Source organism: Magnolia sinica, chromosome 12 (assembly GCF_029962835.1).
Source record: "Magnolia sinica isolate HGM2019 chromosome 12, MsV1, whole genome shotgun sequence".
NCBI classification, from domain to species: Eukaryota; Viridiplantae; Streptophyta; class Magnoliopsida; order Magnoliales; family Magnoliaceae; genus Magnolia; species Magnolia sinica.
The window spans coordinates 47,095,718-47,115,652 of record NC_080584.1 but is presented as its reverse complement, the minus strand read 5'-3'; positions in this window follow the sequence as shown (position 1 = coordinate 47,115,652).

The following is a 19,935-nucleotide window of genomic DNA, read 5'->3' as shown; positions in this document are numbered from 1 at the left end:
ATGAAGGATAAATATTAAGCATGTAATCTAGCAATTAAATTCCAACAATTAACATATGTGATTATAAGATAAAGATATTAATTATCAATCGAAATTAAAATAAAAACTATCACTTAAGTTAATGAAAAAATGGAAAGCTTAAGGGGAAGAAATCATTACCTGATGTGTCGAATCGTCAACTAATATTGCTAGGAAGCATGCATGCCCTTAGACTTGGATCCTACCATGAATTATGAAATTGTATCATTAGATCCCAACTTAACTCACTATTTATGTTTAAAGTATTGACCTAGGGTTTAGATTACTTAGGTCTAGGATTGTATCCTAGAGTTTAGGTCTAGGCTATATTTTGAGAAATACGAGCTTTCCCATTATAACATCTAATTAAGTAATCAAATCTAAATCGCAATACAAAAGGGTAGAGAATTTATACCTCAGTGGAAGATAATTACGGCCCAACTCAATATCTAATGAGTTAACTCGGCCCCAACTCGAGTCTTCTTTCGAAATTAGCCACCAACTTGGCTTACTACAATAACTGGATCTAAACAGCCCCAACACAATCATCTAGTTGCTAGACTCAGTGAACTTTACTGAGTCAACTCGACCCGTCTCAACTTGAAGACTGAGTTGACTCAACTTGGTTTTACCTTGCTGACTTGAGGTTTCCTACTACAGTGCAACCTTGCTCAACTGGAATGGACTCGAATCTGGTCAGAATATGGCAGGACCGCTCCTATTCTAAACCTGGGCGGAGTGTGGGCTGAGTCAACTCAGTCTGACTCAGCAGTTGCCCAACTTCCTTACTCCATTCTTACTTCTGCTTTCTGTCAGCTACGTCTAGCAATCTGGACCACCGAATGGCTGGAAAGTGAGTCGAGTAGGTGTGGCCTGTGGTGATTCGGTGAAGTAGGGCGAGTCGGCATGGTCGAGACCCGCCCTCAACCATCTGAAGGAGGGACCATTAACCCAATCAGGGCTTGGACTTGGACCGATCTGGGAAGAACACCTGACAAGCAGCACATAGGCTGCTGTTACAGCGGGGCTAGATGAGCGCACAACCACCACCTCTCTTTTCTTCCTTCCCAACGACTCCGGCAAGCTCGGGACTCAACCTGACTGAGCTCGAGTGAGCCAGTAGCCCGTTCGAGTTGTGCGGGGATGACGCACTCTCCCTCACTCTCGCTGCCTTCTCTAATCCATCATCTTCTCTTCTTACTTCCCTTTCTCCTTTCATCCAAGGCATCCAGTGACCCTGGATTCGTGCAAGCCTAACCCGAGTCGAGGTGACTCGGACGATTTGGTGCAATGTGGCACCGAAATCCGCTATAGTGCAACTGCTTTCTCCTTCCCTTTTCTCTTCTCTCTCTCACTTCTCTCTCTCTCTATCTCTTAGCTCTTTTGAAGGTCAGCAACCCCACTAGACGACCATGCACGTCCTAACTCGAACAGGAGCCATTGCGGTTTGGACAAGGAAGGAGGAGGGAGCCATTAATGATGTTTCCTTCACGAGGGCTTCCTTCTCCCTTTTCTTTCTTCAGAACAGTCCTCAGGGACTGTATGAAGCTTGGAGAACGATCGGAGTGAACCTCCATGGAGATTTTTTTGGTGGGTTCGAGCTTGGAAGCTCTTGGCCCTTTTTTTTGGAAAAGCTCGGAGTTGTTGCGGCTACGGTTTCTCTTCATATGGCTAGGCTTTAGGGTTTTTCTAAGATGGTATACCTTAATCCCTCCTAGCCATTGGATGAAGGATAAATGGCCTGGATTAAGTCTAGGGCTTCCACCCTCTCTCTCTTTATGGAAATATCCTGTCGTTTGGCTGGACAGCTGGAAACAGCACATGCTATTTTCAACGATCGGGATTAACTCCCCATGGACCGATAAGACTGAGGGATTCCACCTCACTTGGATTGCCAAGCTTCCATGCGAATGGAGAAACGGAAGTTTTCCATTTTTGGAAATGTTATGTTTGTAGGACCCATTTGCAGCAGGATTTGTGTGCATGTACATGTGTGGAATCGTACAAAACCTATCGGGTTTTGGTCGCACGTAGGTCCTATATCAAATGGACGGTTCGGATCATCCTAATGAGGCCAGCTGGTGGGCCACCAATCAAAACAGATGGATGCCTGTCCGTCCGCTGGTGAAAACCAAAGAGAGAGAGAGAGAGAATTTCTCTTTTGAGAGAAATCTCGGGTCAGCGGCTGCTTGACCAAGCTGCCCTGTCCCGTGCACAGTGAGTGCACATCGTTGTTGTGCACTCACGCTTCGAGGTGGGGTCCACCATGATGGATACGCGAGATCCACACCGACCATTCCCTTTAGAGGTCCCAATAAGGGCCTCTGACCAAAGATCAGTTAGATCTAAAGCATAGGTGGGCCATACGAATTGATTTCTAGTCCTAATGGTGGTTTTCCGTCAATCTAATGATCGAATGATTCCGAATCTGAATGTCAGCGGTTAAAAGGGTCCTAGGGACCACTCAGTTGGGACTCAATGGTTGAATTAGGGATTAGATGCCCTAATATGTATTTAGAGTGTTGTATATTACTATTACAATATTATTACTATCATTTATATATATTTTTTATCATGTTGTGGGACACTTAAGCAGGGATGGGGCATATCTAAACCATAGGTGGGCCTCACTACATGACTCTTGGGTCCTATTTGGGGGTTTCCATCAATTTGACGGTTAAATCATCTTTAAATCTGATCTCTAAGGCTCATATAGGATCCTAGTCCATTTTAAAGGGAGTTTAATGGTCAGATTGACCCACTGTCAATGATCAACAGTCTTAAAAGGACTCCAACCTAGTCTAAGTGCACATGATCAGTTAGTGTTACCATCAAGTAGTTAGATTCACACGATCTAACGCTTGATCATTGAACAAGATGCCATAGACTTGATGAACGGTGAATATGGCAAGTTGGGTCCAAATGTTAAGATGATTTATTGTCAGAGTCTTCCACAGTCCACATTGGATGGTTTTACTGGTTTCTAGGGCTGTTGAATTCAACATAAGGATTGATTTTATAACCCGATGGTTGGATTAGGGAAATCAAGTGTTAGAGCGATCGTCCGAACATTGCAGATCCGATAGGCGATGACATGGTTCCTCTAAGGAGTCATACTTGTAGGTGTATGGTATACCTTGAGATTTAACGGTGGGTTTGGTGATCTAAGAGCCGATGTTGTTGGCTTGATTCATCTTTAACAGGGTTTCGATGACTTGTCCAGGTATTAATAAGTGATTGGATGACTCGATGTGGATTGAATTGAAGGTTATTCCTACTGTCTTAATTTAGGCTAATTAGGTTCATGATTAAACTAATCCAAGTTTTAATGGTAACACCCATGTATCAAAGATGCGGAGTGTTACAATTAAGAATGAGCATGACCATTCACTTAAGTTATGCATGTATTTATATTAAATTAGATTATATGGTAACACTTGAGTACTAGAAAGTACGGGATGTTATAGATAGCCTCCATATATAAACTGGTAGTACACCAGATGGACGTTAAGATGGCTTTCCTAAATGGAGATTTAGAAGAAGAAATATATATAGAGCAACCTGAAGGTTATAAGATATCTTGTAAAGAAAATAAAATATGTGACTAATTAAATCACTAGATGGTTTAAAATAGGCTCCTAAATAATGGTATAAAAATTTGATGGTGTTTTGAAATCAATTGGTTATCATATAAATGATGTAGATAGATATGTATATAGTAAAATTTCTGGAAATGATTGTGTTATTATATGCCTTTATGTTAATGACATGCTTATTTTTGAAATAATATTAAATTAGTTATTGTGACCAAGAAATTCTTGTCATCTAAATTTGACATGAAAGACTTAGGAGAGGCTAGTGTAATGTTGGGTATTGAAGAGGCTAGTGTAATGTTGGGTATTGAAGTAACCAGGAAAGATGGTGTTATTGTATTATCACAATCTCATTACATTGAGAAGTCCCTAAGAAAGTTTAACCATTTTGACTATTTACCTATCAGTACACCTTATGATTATAGTGTGACTCTCATGAAGAATACAGGTGGTAGTATGTATCAATTAGAGTATTCCAAAATAATTGGTAGCATCATGTATCTAACCAACTGCACTAGACCAAATATAGCTTTTGCAGTAGGAAGGCTAAATAGATATACACATAACCTTGGAAAAGATCATTGGAACGCCTTGTCTAGGATTTTAAGATACCTAAAAGGTAGTATGGCCTATGGTTTACATTATAATAGTTATTCTGCTGTATTAGAAGGATACAGTGATGTTAACTGGATCACTGATTTAGTTAGGACAAAATCCACTAAAAGATATGTCTTCACTTTGGGTGGAGGAGCAGTCTCTTGGAAGTCTACCAAGAAGACATGTATCGCTTAATTAACTATGGAATCCAATTTTATTGCATTAAAAAAGGCTGGATCAGAAGCCAAATGACGTAAAAATCTCTGCCGATGTATTGTGGCCAAAGCCTGTATCGGCTGTGTCTATTCATTGTGATTGTCAAGCAACTATAACAAAAGTAAAGAGTAAAATATACAATAGAAAGAGCAGATATATTAGACTTAGACACAACATAGTGAAATGCATATTGCATAATGGAGTTATATCTATTGACTTTGTGAGGTAAGAAAAGAATCTAATAGATCCTCTGACTAAAGGAGTATATTAAAGACTAGTCAATGATACATCGAAGGGAATGAGGCTAAGCCTAATATATGAGCTGCCAATGTCGACAACATAACATGTACAAGTGAAGATCCCATGAGATAAGTTCAATAGGTAAACAACAAGACACGAGGTAGACGATTGTACCGAGATATATGAGCCCCTTCTATGGTGTACAGTGCGAGCAGCAATGCAGAAGGATGAGTTTTTTAGAACTCTTAATGAGTCTATAGCCATATCTTTGTGTATACAGTTACAACATACACTTAATGGGTGTGGAGGTAGAGGCTACTTCCTATGAGAATCTAAGCGAATTCTCTAGATCACTCATGAAATCCAGGTAATGGTGTATAACCGAAAAGCACCGAACTGCAGAATAGCTTGCAAAGGAAGAGTCGTGTGAGTGGAATGTACTTACGATTTACACTAAAAAGATTCAGGTTTAAGACTATAGTGTCAGCTGATTTCTGTAGACATGTCTTGCTTACTCTAATGTCGTTTCAAGTCTATGGTAACACCGGCACCATTGCACAATTATTAAGCTTTAACCCGAAAGACTTTTTATTTTGAAACATGTGGGGGATTGTTGTATTTCGTTTCAAATTTTATATTTAAATTTGAAATATTTTTCTCCCTCCACATTTGAAATTTCTAATGTTTTGAGTTGTGGGTTTTATCCCACATCGGATTTCCAAAAAAAAACTTTTTATATATAAGATAGGCTTTTTACCTTGGGGCTTTAGCCCCATTCAGGGGGCATGTGAATTTAGTCCTGAGGGTATACCAATAACTCTAATCTATGCCATTGACCACACACGTAGGTACGTTGAGCCGAGCTGAGTCCGAGTCCAAGTCTGTGTCTGTGTTCGTGTCTGTGTAAGTGTGCACGATGTGACTCAACGGGACGGGCTGGGCTGGGCACGGGTGTGGGTGCAGGTGCGAGTGCGGGTGTACTCGGGTGGGTGTGTGTCTGGGTACTCACAGGACTTTATTTGTGAGAGTGTACTCATACTTGTACCTTTTTTCTTTTAAACCAGAGAGATGTGACTGTTCGGTTGGTCGCGCCTGTTGGGTTTAAACCCAACGAACCTAACCCTTTCAAAAGGGTGCTCAATGCACCACTTCAGAGTCTATATAAGAACTTCCATTCCAGTTTCAAAAGGATGAAAATCTTTCTTATCTTCTTAAAACTCTCTCTGTATTTTGGTTTACAAGTTTTGTTTGTTGAGTTCGTCGCTGAGTCACTTGGGACGCTGTCCAAGGGGAGCAAATTCGATTTCAAGCCGAGTGATTCACATCATGCTTCGACTCAAATATATAAGTTTTCTATCTCAATTTTAATTTTCTTTCTTCTTTTTGGTTCTTAATTTTAAATAATCTATTTAATTCAACCAAATATTCCAACACACCCAAAACTGAAATTCGGCCTAGTCCTTGACTGATTTGATTCGTTCATAACTCATAAACAAAAAGGTTTTTTCCAGTTTTTTTTGTTTGAAGTTCTCTATGACTCATAATTATACTAATGTTGTGTATTAATTTTGAACTATTTCCTTCTGTGTGGCTTATGGATGATTTTTGCTATCAAACTTGAACCAATGACATAAAATTAAAATCCCTTATATGTGGATAGGTTGGATTTGCTTCACGACAACCCAGCGGGACCCACATAAGATGTTGATGGATTCAAAACATATGGCCCTTGCTATACGAGGGCCATTTGACCGTTTTCTTCTTACTTCTTTGCTTCTTTTTTTCATGAAAGGGGAGGAGGGTGTGAAAGAGAGGATAACATTATTTGGTTCCCTTCCTCTTTTCCTTTCTTATTATTCTTTATAATTATTTTTTGGGTTTTTATTGGCCATGAATAGTAGGAGTTTGTGAAAGGGAGAATAGTGTGGAAGAATGCTTTAATGGATAAATTATTATAATGGATGAATGTTATGATGAATGGATTTTGTAATAGAAGAATGTTGTAATGGATGAATATGATAAATGTTTGAATAAAAGAATGATATAATGGATAACTATTGTAATAGATGAATTTTTATAATAGAAAAATGTTGAAATGGAAGTATGTTGTAATAAATGAATATTATATGGTGGATCATCGATATTTACTATGGATCGCACATATTCACTGTTGATTGCTGATATTTTTACTATGGATCACTAATATTCAATATATATCGTAGATATTCACTATGGATCATCGATATTCCGTGTGGATTACTAATATACCATTGTGAATTATCAATATTTTCACTGTTAATCATTGATATTTACTCTGTGGATCACAAATATTCACTAAAGGGTACTAGCCCGATGAAAATGGTCATAACTGCTTCATTGCATGTCCGATTTAGGTGATCGTATGCTCATTGGAAAGGTAATTTGATGAAATTTCAAATAGATTTAGAATTATCACATTTTGATACCATTTGATTGCCCAAAAGTGAGCCCAAAGTTCATCATTCAAGTTAGGATTGTCGATATTCACTATGGGTTATCGATCTAATGAAAATGATCATAAATTCCTCGTTACATATCCAATTTGGGTGATCTTGTGCTCATTGAAAATGTAATTTGATGAATTTTTAAGTAGTTTTAAATTATATAATTTTAATAATATTTGAATGCCCAAAAGTGATCCTAAAATTCATCATTCATTGTGGGATCACTAATAGTTACTATGGACCATCGATCTGACGAAAACAGTCATAACTCTTTTGTTACATGTCTAATTTAGGTGATCTTATTATAACACCCTGTACTTTCTAGTAATCGAGTGTTACCTTATAACCTGACTTAGTATAAATGCAAACCTAGCCTATTTGAACATTTACCTTCCTTATAACCTAAATTAACCATTAAGAGTAATCTTCATCTGAAGATTTCGCCATTTGATCATTAATTTGGGAGATCCACTGTAGATCTTCATCTCGGAAGTTACAAAGTCTTGTGAGCCACTTAAATAAAAAATTTTAAGGTCACCAGATTGTTATCCTTGAATAAGAGAAAATTTAAATGATCAAATAGAAATTAAGTGATAAGTTGGGACTTATCTAATGAAGGTTAATAACGTAGTTTATTTGTATCGTCACATCCAACTGTCAATCTGAAATAAAAAAAATAAAATAAGTGTAATAAATATATATATATATATATATATATATATATATATATATATATATATATATATATATATATAATTTAGTTTGAAAAAGCCTATAATACGACTCCTACAAACAGAACCATCATATTTGAATATAAATATACAGTGATTAAAAATATAATAATAAAAAAATTAAGAATAATAATAATAACGTTATTAAGAATATTGTAACAAAAATATTTAAAATTATAAATGCATAGTAGACCATCTTATCAGTAATCCAACCATTGATTACCAACTAAGGGGTCCTTGGGACCATTTTAACTATTGACGCTCAATCTTAGAATGATCCGATCATCAGATCGATGGAGATCATCATTCAAATCACAAAAATAAAATAAAATGGCCCATCTGAATTTGGATTTGCCTCATCTTCAATATGCTACCCTGATATGTCTTGCAAAATGAACTACCGATCTGGATTTGTGAAAGACATTCCTATGGGCCCCATGGCATCTGCATGTGTATGATACGTGCATGCTCCCACAGTGCATCGAACCCACTAGCATGGTCAAATGGAGTTGACCCGTGCTTTCCTAAAGAAAGAGAGATTCTTCTCTCTTTTTCCCACCCGTGAAATGTTCAAACGAGCGGCCATATCTGATATCGTCCATGGCCCACCATCATTATCAACTTGGATCATCCGAACCGTCCATCTTGTAGAGGACATAATGATGACAAATCCCTACCCAATTTCACTCCATGGATCGCACATGCGTGACCACAAACGCCATCACAAACTGAGTGTGTGTGGCTAGATTTTTCCAAAAATGGAAAGAATTCCATTCTTTCCTCTTTCTAGCTGGCAGTCAGTGTACAAACCTCCTCCTAGGATCCTAGCCTTTTGTTTCAATCCATCTCAACACTCCATTTTAGAGCTCCCTTAGATTTTGCTTGAGCTTTTCTCACCCGCCGCCGCTGTCACAACTCAAACTCGAAAACCGAGCTCACAAAATTCCCGATCACTAAATCCAACGCCAACAGCCTCCGTAGTACCCCATTCTTGGCTCCCGGCACCCATATACCAAGTTTCGATCCTAGGATCCTATAAGGAGGATTTTCAACGTACATTTATCTCATAATAAGCATAACCAAAGGCATAACCCATGAACGATAACCAGAACTCTATTACAAAATCCACTATGATAAAAAACCTTAAAGTATAATGCGTATAAAGGGAAATACAATGATAATAATAACAAATCTCCAGAAGTTCGACTGCACGCTCCTGTTAAGCTACGGTTGCATCCTGGCATCACCTACACCCATCAATCATGCATAAGCTTATAAAAAGCTTAGAGTGTGGTGAGGGTGTGTGCGCAATATAAGCGTGCTCAGAATGCAACAATAGAGTAATGCAGAATATACTGGTAAGTCCATGAATGCTATTAGCCATATCAAGGCTATGCGATGCAAGGCATGAATGCTATCGGTCACATCAAGGCCATGCGATGCAAGGCATGAATTTTATCGGCCACATTAAGGTCATGCGATGTAAGGCCTACATAGCCAATGTCATGTGCAAGATGCAGCTCAAGCATACAAATCCACATATCAATCCAACTCATCTCTAAAGCATCATATATCAGTACATTTCTCTTTGAATAATTACCGAGGTCTAATACATTATACACCACATTGCCGCCCTACACTGGACGTACAACCGTGTAAGCGAAAGAGACTTCACTATCCGCCTGGCTAATAGTCAGCCAATATCTATTTGATACATCGACAGTGGACCCATTTACTAGCTAGTCATACTCAACCTAGCAATTTCCCTCTCCTCTCGGGCGGGTAAAGCCACATCCCCTTCCAACCGACTACGACACAGTGGGAGATGTGGCCTCCTGGTATTCGGCCCTCGTGCGCTCATGCATCCACTCGGTCTAGGCATTAGGGCATCTTCCGGTACCGTCAGGTTTAGGGACTTTCACCGAGGGACATCCTTCACGCCCTATGTAAAGAGAAAATTTTTGATGTCCAAACCTGCCATCTATGATATGCCTGTGGAGGTTATGGCCCTGATGTCACTAGGGCGTACAACAATCATAACACGCAATGCAAGATGCAGGAGTCACATAGTCCAATCATGCATTAATCCTGCGCATATCATGCGCTTATGTGGGATGACTCTGCATATCAAAGAGTCCCATGGACAACCTGCCCAATGACATATGCAATGGTCAACCACATCTCACAACAAGCATGCAGATGATGCGTATGGGCATGTATCATGATGTTATGCTGTCACATACTCATAATTGGTATCGATAATCGACTTCGATAATATATGCAAGGCATGGTACATAGATGAACAACTGATCTAAGCCATAATATAAGGATCGGCCCTCGACCGTGGATATGTCAAATTTGGTAGCACGGAGCCATCCGTCTATGGCGATGACGGACTATGCAACATCAATGGGGCTAAATGATTTGGGTTAACCCACTAGAGAATGATGAGAATGGGCCTAACAAGGCCTAAGGGAAGGTCACAATGTGGACATTTAACCACCATTGCCCATCAATGTGGACATTTAACCAACATTTCCCCAAGGAGTGGCTCACATAGAGCCTAACATATAGTGGGTCCATGGCCTCACATAAGGGCCTCACATACAATATAATGGGCCTCACACAAGAGCCTAATATACATCACAATGGGCCTCACACAAAGGCCCAATATACATCACATCGGGCCTCACCATATAGGCCTATATACATCATATTGGGCCTCATCAATGGGCCATAAATACATCACATTGGGCCTCATCATTGGGCCAGAAATACATCATATTGGGCCTCATCAATGGGCCATCAATACATCATATTAGGCCATACACAAGGGCCTCATATGCATCCCATTGGGCCTCACTCATGGGCCGCAAACACATCACATTGGGCCTCATCATTGGGCCACAAATACATCATATTGGGCCACACACAAGGGCCCATGGATTAGGCACAAGGGATGGGTAGTGAGTGCATCACATACATCATATTAGGCCTAATGGAGCAGCCTGTATAGTCCAAAGAATTAGGTGGACAGATTGCCTACAATGCATACCTCAAGGTGGACATCTTGTAGCACCAAAATGGGCCCAATGGGGCAGTACATAATCCAGGAAAAAAGGATGGGTAGCCTGAATCATACATCATGGTGAGCCGCATAAATGGACGGCATAGATATACAATATATACATCACGACGGGCCGCACAAATGGACAACATAGATATCCATTACATGCATCACGGCGAGCCGCAAAAATGTACAGCGTAAATGTACAATACATGCCTCAAGGTGGGTCCAGCCCATCCAGAACGGATGGACGGCTAGATACATAATACATATGCCAAGGAGGGTCCCATTCCACACGTGCAACACGTGTGGGATGGGCCCCACTGAGTTGAAATGGATGAACGGTGTGTGTAAAACACATACATTATAGTGGGGTTCACACCACTGTCTTGATAGGTGGACGGAGTGGATATACAATACATACACCAAGGTGGGTCCCACTCCCATATGTGTCACATGTGTGGGGTGGGCCCCACGTCCCAAACAGATGGACGGAATGGAGTTACACATACATCATGGTGCATCCCACCCTTGGACGGACGGTTGGGATATAACCCATACCTCATGCTGGAACCATAGAACTTGCTACGTCATTACAGCAGCTGGGTGCTACTCGGACCCACCGTCTAGATGGATGGTGTGGGTATACCACATACATTAAGGTCCGTCCACATGTGTGGGACCCACTAGCTTGAAAGATCAAGCTGATATTTGTATTTTCGCCTTCATCTGGGCCTGTCCAGAAGGACAGGCAGCAAGCTCGTCCGCTAGATAGTCCAGTAAGGTGGGCCTCACATGTAGATGACATGGATATAACATATTATGGTGGGCCACATACTGTAACGCCCCGAAAATCAGGGGTCGAGCAAAGCTCAACTCCCGAGGTCCGGTGCATCACTTATGCAACATGGATGATGATGTTCAGATTTTGTCCATACGAATTAGTTAAACATGAGTGAGATTATACTAAAATAACATATCATACTCCAGAGATAATGTAATTAAGCAGCGGAAGTCTGAAGTACAAGTATCTAAATATGAAAGTAGTTCACAAACTCTGGAGTATGAGTATGTAACCGGGCTTAATATATATACATGTTTCGTTTCAGAATAGACAAAATATCAAAATGTAAAGCGTTCAACTAATCCATAAGTCCCTATAATTCTGTCGAATCAGCACGAGGTCTACTTAGACCCGCCTAAGGGCTGAATGTAGGAGAATTCTTCCTCTAGGTCTATAAAGTCCAACCCCATCGCATAGACTTTATCGTCACCTGCATCTAAATCAAAGTCTGAGTAGTATTTTAAAACACCGTCCCAGGTGAAAATGAGTAGCTAATTCAGTGCAACTATAAAGCAAAGGTTAACATGTTATCAATTCAGTCAAACAGTAATGATAAAGCAATACAACAATTATTTCCTAAGTACTCTTATTAGTGCAGGAATGGTATGCTGTAATGATGCATGCCCTCGCCTGCACTCCCTCAGTGACTTCATCTCACGATCGCGCATGACAAATTTCCTAAACGTGTGCTTCCTCACTAAAACACATGCAATGCGGTGCATGCTCGTGTTAGCCAAGTAATTTATTAGGCTTATTCATACAACAGATTCGGGAAGCTAAGGTACCTCCCTTTATATCATTTACCTAAACAAATGATCCATCTAGGGTCGTCAATCCTAGTTAATCGCATACGATAGGCAAGTCGTGGGGTCATCACTCTCGGTTAAAAGCAGTGGATAGGTAAGATTATGAGTTTATAGTTGAGGTCACTTCACCAACGCCCTACCAACTGAAGCGCTATTTTCGAAGGGGGGTCCGGATTAAACGGCTCACCCTGACCCATGCTGGGACCGCAGTCAGGCTACGCTAGTGTAGGCCGATAGCTCGAATATTGTGTCTTATACCACCGTATTCAGCTCACGAGTTTGGGTTGCTCACTTATTACTACGGGGAGGCTTGTCACCCTAGTGTAGGCCGTCAGCTCGACCACGGTGTCCCATACCACCATGCCCGGCTCATGAGTCTTGGTGGATCGAGGTACCATGGTTGAAACGGGTCTTTACATTGGTAAGTGGTACCTTACATTCAAGCAGTAGCGTCCATACATGGTGAACATACAATAGGCCAATCGGTTTGTTAGGGAAGTTCAATTGATACGTGTACACACTAATGTAATCGACATGGAGTGCATAAGCACCTCGTGTGGCCTAACCACTGTCGACAGTCGTTGTGCGACCCGGATTCGTCGAATTACCCAATATGGCGAGACTAATTCAACCAACTGTACATGGATTGTTACCGATTGCCTGAACTACGGCATAGTTCCAATCATACTCAAATATAATAAGTAGTCACATATGTTAATCATAACAGCATTTAACAAATAATTCAAACAAAATTCCCGTTTGAGCTTTTTATCAAACACATTGAACATGTTGTCATACATTTGCATTTCATCCACAAATCGCGTAGTGGCGATATGATTCCATGAAAGAGCTATTCATATGATTAAGAAAATCAAGAATCTTATCGTAATACACTTAATAAATACAATCCATAGACAGATTCTCATTCAGACATTTTATCAAACACTTAGATTACACCTCAGTAAATACATAGACTAAATTAGGTACAACATGTGACATAGCAATTCATAACACAACATCGGTCATAAAGCATGTAACATACATAGATCTTATATTAGAAATCATATCAAGCACAAATCAAGATTTCACGTTCAGTCAAGCATTTCAACAAACACATGGAATGCATCTATATTCAACATAGTTCACACACATATATAATTTATCGTAAACATCGTAACTAATATCATATGGTAGCAATCAAGTCAGACATAAATCATTGCTGACATTGAAAGCCTTGGAAACCATAACCTAAACGTTTATAGTCCGCACCTTTCGTCGGATAACTCACCTACGTTCCCGTATACAGAACAACGATACCTAAATCACGAAATGGGTTAGCTATTTTGTTGATTCCTCTATTTGGATTCCTAAAATAAAATTATGGTTAGGATTTCTTACCCAAATCGAAGTTGGAACGGCTCGTGTAGCGATGGTGGGGAGGCGATTCGGTGCATGGAGTAGTGAGAGTGAATCCCAGCAACGATCTCCCAATCTCACTCTCTTCACCTCACTCTTTTCTCTCATTTTCTCTCTTCTCTCTCCTAGGATTTGGAGAAATTCGTATGGGAGAGAGAGGTGGGTTTAAGGGCCTTATATAGGCTTAAAAGCGATGCAAATGGCCCCAGGGCCATGGTATACCTGGTTTGTATCCAAAGAGCGACTATTTTTGGCAAATAGGGCCCATAGGGATGTCTACAACTCACATACGTCATAGGGTAAGTTCCCTGACAATGGATCTATGTTAGGACTGTGTTTTTGGTGAGATCTGACAAACGAATCAGCCGTGAAGGACTTGTATCAGATCGACGGTCGTCGTTCCTCGATCAGGGCCATAAGTATACCGATTGGTGCAGAAAAATTTCCCTGACCCATGGGTGAAGTTTGGTCAAAATATGACGGTTTGAAGTCTTCAATTTCGCCCGCAAGCGAATGGCCCAATTCACTTAAGTTTCAATACATTTTCTAAAGGTATTCGCGTTTCTCACACACTCTACTCAGAACTTAAGTTGTGCAGTTATGGATACTTCTTGGGCTCGATTCCCACGATGTTTTTCAAGTCTAATAAGACTGAAAAAATCTTATAGTTTCACGGTAATCGGACTTTCGACGCGCGGTCCAGGTCCGATACGGAGTTTCAATGTGCTCCCGAGAGCAACTTGGTTTTGGGATTTGTCCTAGGTTTGCAAGGGACATTGAGTCAATGGCATTAATGATTTTGGGTCTTTCCATTTTTGTAAATAGTGGTTTGAGCTAAATCCACCAATTATTTAGTTTAGCACTTAACTAAATTTTACCCTAATTACGATAGGATAAGGTCATAGGGTAGTTCTATGTCCCTTTTTGGTACTTTTAGTTAGTATATTATTTTAATTATTTTTTTAATAGTTCATCATCAAGTCTACTTTATTTCTACCAAATTTCATTAGATTATGTCTTGTAGAAAAATTCTAAAAATTCTAGAAGTAGCAGCTATTCAAACTAATAATTTTTGAATAGTTGTCACATCAACCTAGATTCAACTATATTAAAATTTTTATTTTATTTTTTATTTATTTTTATATAAACTAAACTTATCAATCTTCAATCTGGCTTTTGAATCACCTAAATCAGAGTTATATTGAGGGAGATGACTTTCTGAAGTTGGTCGAAAACTGCAGAAAACTGCAGCAAGGGTTTACTGAAATTCGGTGCACTGGCAGCGCGCCATGGTCAAGGCGGTGCCGCCGTGCCCTGCTGTGGAGTCGGGCGGTGCCCTACCACCACGCTCACTTAGTGGTGGTTCTACCACTCGTTTTCTTGAAACGGCGTATCTTTCAATCTGGAATGAGTTATGCGATGTGACATATATGAATTTGGGGTCAAAGAAGCTGATCTATCGAAATAACCTATTTATTTTGTGAGATTCCATAAGGTTAATGGTCAAAAATTTATTTTATTTATAAATTTACTATTTATAGTAAATTTTAGTTTAAGTATTGTTCTTCATCATTTAAACTTTAGGATTAGTGTCTAATATAAAAATACTTGAAAAATTTTGAAGAATAAGGGGGTGAAAGGTGAGATTTTGAAGGAAATGGGTTGAAAGGGGATTTGAGACTTTGGGATTGAGTTTTGAGAAGTTGATAAGGTGTTATGATAGACCCATTGCCCAAGGACGTCTAACTCCAAGTTGGCAAAAATTCGGGACATTAAAATCTACCCCCCTTAAAAAAATAATTTTGTCCCTAAAATTGGCTAAGACTTCTATTGGTTTCGTATTCAACGAGCACCTTTGTAGATATACTAACCTCGGCTATTGTAATTCAGGTCGTACCCATTGTTAGGCCTATTTTTTAATATGAATTGGTTTAATACTTGAACCCTAATTGTTTTCCTTTGTTGACTTCATTATTGACATTCTAAGGTTCAGATCCTATTTAGTGACTTATCCTTACGTACAGCCTAGATGAATTTCTTTCGATCCTGGGCCAGTGGGACAGGGGCCCACTATGCTTCCGCTATGCCACTTTGATCAAATGGATGTATAAACTAACTTAACTAGATTAGGCTCAAAATGTTCTACCCCCCTTAAAATTATTTCTACCCTCAAGGCTCAAGAATCTGTCCCGACCCGTATGTCAGAACAAGGTGTAATTTAGGACCTATCCTTGACATAAAATGGGAAACAATCTCTCAATACATTAGCCTTCCTTTTATCGATGATACGTACTATGACACTGGTACCTATGGTCATAGAAAGGAGCTAAAAATGATGGGTGTTGTGGTTGATTCCAGGGACGGGTGTGAGTTTATGGCAAGATGCCTAATTTTACTAAAGAAGGACTTTTACTACGGTCCCGACTTATCCTCTTTAATCATGTCTAGTTTAATACTGTAAGATAATCTATACATTATTAGTACATATGGAATTTGGACAAAATAGGTTAACGGGTAGGCTATCTTTCTAAGTTCATATGCACAATATGTATGCTAGAATGGTCTGTGATTCGGGACCTAATTCCTAACTGTCTGTTGCCCATTTGAGAAATTTCTTGGGCCTACAAAAAAAATCCCTATTGGCTATATGTTCTTAACACTTCTCAAAGGTAAAGAAATAAACTTTTGGTTGTAAGTGGTTGGGTTAACACAGAAGGAAAGTGGTGTAGTGGGTCTAAGCCAGATACATAGACCTTCTGCCTAGCAAGGACATAAAATTTTGTCATATCAGTTCTTAATCCTAGTTGATCCCGATCTTCTACTTGATCAAAGCATTGAGTTTATTGGTAACTACCAGTATTGAGAATTCGATTCAAACCGCGAATACTTCGCTTGTATATATAGTTTCTCTACTCCATGTTCCCAATTGTAATAAGCCTTTGGGAAGGCAATTCTAAGGGGTGTATTGATTTGACCTAACATTAAATCCAAGGGATATATAAGTTTTCTCTGAGCGTGAATAGTTCCTAATCAAAAGTTATTAAAGAAGCCTATAAGTATCGAGGGGATCCAACGAAGGAATGGGGTCTCACTCTAACCTATTCAAGCCAACTAACTAAGTCCATCTTTCAATTATCTTATCATAATCAGTCTTTTACATTCTTTAGTATAACCAGTAGCCTAGTCTTAATTTAGGAGTAGTGGTAATCCAATAGTTGCAATCCAAAGTTTACGCTCATACTCTAGATGATTTCATACCATTTCTAATACAAGAGATTGTTTTATCGCTTAGGGTCAAAAGTTGTCTGATTGGAATTGAGTTGCCCAAACTTGAATTTAACTGTGCTCGAGCACTTCACACATGACCATACCAGCTAAGGAGGTCCTAGGGTTCACGTTATTAATTTATTGGATTGATATTGTCAAATTTTTTGAAATCTAGGAGTACTAACTTTAGGTCTCAAACTCTAAATGTCCCAACATTTGGAGGTTGTGAAGGTTATGGGACACAAAAATGTGGGGTTTGTGCTCAAATGGGTAGGAATAGGGAAGATGGGGAGTTGTATAAGATGGGTTTGAGGGTTTTGAAGATTATGAGACACAAAAGAGAACTTTTGTGCTCAAATAGGTGGGAAATAGGAAGATGGGGAATTGTATAAGATGGGTTTGAGAAAAATGGTGGAGGTGGGAGTGAAATGTAGAAGAAGAAGAATTTGGGGTATATGGGAGGGAGATTTGAGAGAGAAAATTGAATTTTGGAGGGGTGAGGAGGGCTTCACATGGCCATGATCATGAGCGATCCACATCTCATGATCTAGACGTCGGATTGGCGCATGAGACGCGGCGACGGTGCCGTTGCAATGACACAGGTCTCGAGTTGATTTGACTCAGGTTTATAGGATGGGACTCAGGGTCGCGCGCAAATAAAATCAAAAGGTCGCAGGTTGCTAGAATTCGACTGGGAGGACTGTGGGATCCTACGAAACAGAACGGACACTAGGGCATGGGCCTGACAGCCACTGTTGAAGCTAAATACTTAAGAGATGTTAATCACCATCTGTTCTATGGGTCTCATAGTGATTGTGGGAGTAATCCACACCATCCAAACACATCAGATCACTAGATCACATGTCCGTTGAAATTCCGTCATGATCGTCCGAGCCTTCTTCCTGGATTGACCAAGAAACCCATCATCCTTTAACGGGCCCCGTTTCCTGATTTAAGACATCCATCTGGTGGCCCATGGCACCAAATGACCAACCATGATGATAGGTTTTGACCATACAAGTTGGTTTGGCCATAGTTAACCCGAAAAGTGAAAAGAGTCGGGTTTAACCAATGACCATTTTAGCTCAATCGCAACTAATCCAGAGATTAGATTCAGACAGTGTTTTAGAATGAGGAAGGGCTATAAATAGCCACTTTCTTCTAGGGCAAGCGACACTAGAAATGGAAAATTGGAAAGATAGGGGTGTGCACCACTTTCTCCACCGCACTAAATCGCAGGAGCGGGTCTAGCTTGCTGCCGGAGACAAAAGCTCGTGCTTATAGCTCTAAGCTACCTTTTAGGGCATTCTTTCTAAAGAGGGAAAGTTAGAGAGAGAATGAGAAAAAGGAGAATGAGAGGGCATCATTCTCCCTGCTACACTGAGCTAGTCGACTCAGTTCGAGGTGCTGCGAGCCCAGGTGTAACACCCCGTACTTTCCAGTACTCACGTGTTACCGTCTAACCAAATTTAGAAATAAATGCAAGCCTAGCTGAAGCAAATGTTCATGTGCAATTCAATCTAAACCCAACCATTGAAAGTAATCCCTATGCATATATTAAACTATCCATTTGAATGATTCTCAAAATGGTCCATTACGCCCATAACATCCCATAGAGCAATCCGCCACTTAATCGACGATCTAAGTGGTAAATCAAGCATCAAATCCCCTTTAAATGACTCATAGGACTACCAGGACCATTGATCAATGGTTTTGAATCAATCCATCATTGGATTACGAACACTGTAGTTGGCTACGAAGATACGTGTTTACTTAAAATAGCCTGATTGAATGATTTGATTAGACGACTGTGAACTGAGTGACTTAAAAATCATGTGGGGTTGTTTAGATTAACATCTGAACCCGTTTAGGACCTTTTGGATAAGGGTGGACCCCAAATTATAGAGGAGTGGAAGAAATGACACAAATTAAGAATAATGATAAAAAGATAAATGATAATAAGGTTATTACTGTATACTAGGACATCTAATCCGTAATCCGAACATCAAATTAGGGTAATAACTGTAAATTTCTTCTAGGATCAACTAAGGGCCACTAAGAACCATGAAGGTCGGATCTAAAGATGATCTGACTGTCAGATCTTCATAGATCATAGAATAACCTATGTACTTAGAAAGTATGGCTCACCTAGGCTTTGGATATGCTTGATTTATAATCAGGGGTCCCACCTGGGCTTATGGAAGCTGGTGAATGGATCAGATTTTGTGGGATCAAATCGTCCATATGGACCCCGTAATAATACTATCGTAATAATAACATCCAACATCTTGAATGCATGTTAGGTCACCTATTCCCTAACTCAACTATGGATTCTCAACTAAGTGGTCCCTAGAACCGGTTTAACCGCCAATATTCAAATTCAGAATGATCCAACCACTAGGTTGATAGAAATCCACCATTGGGGCAAGAAATAAATCCGTATGTCCCACCTAAGCCTAGGATCTGCCTCATCCTCGGCCTATGTCCTAATAGGACCCATAGAACTCGAGGAACAGCTCAAATCCGTCAAGATCTGCCCCATGGGCCCCACCTAATGGGGCGTGTGTACACCATACACGTGCACCCACTGTACACTGAGCCAAGGGGCTCGGTCAGACACCTCTGACCCGTGCCTAGCCAAAAGAGGCAAATGGCCT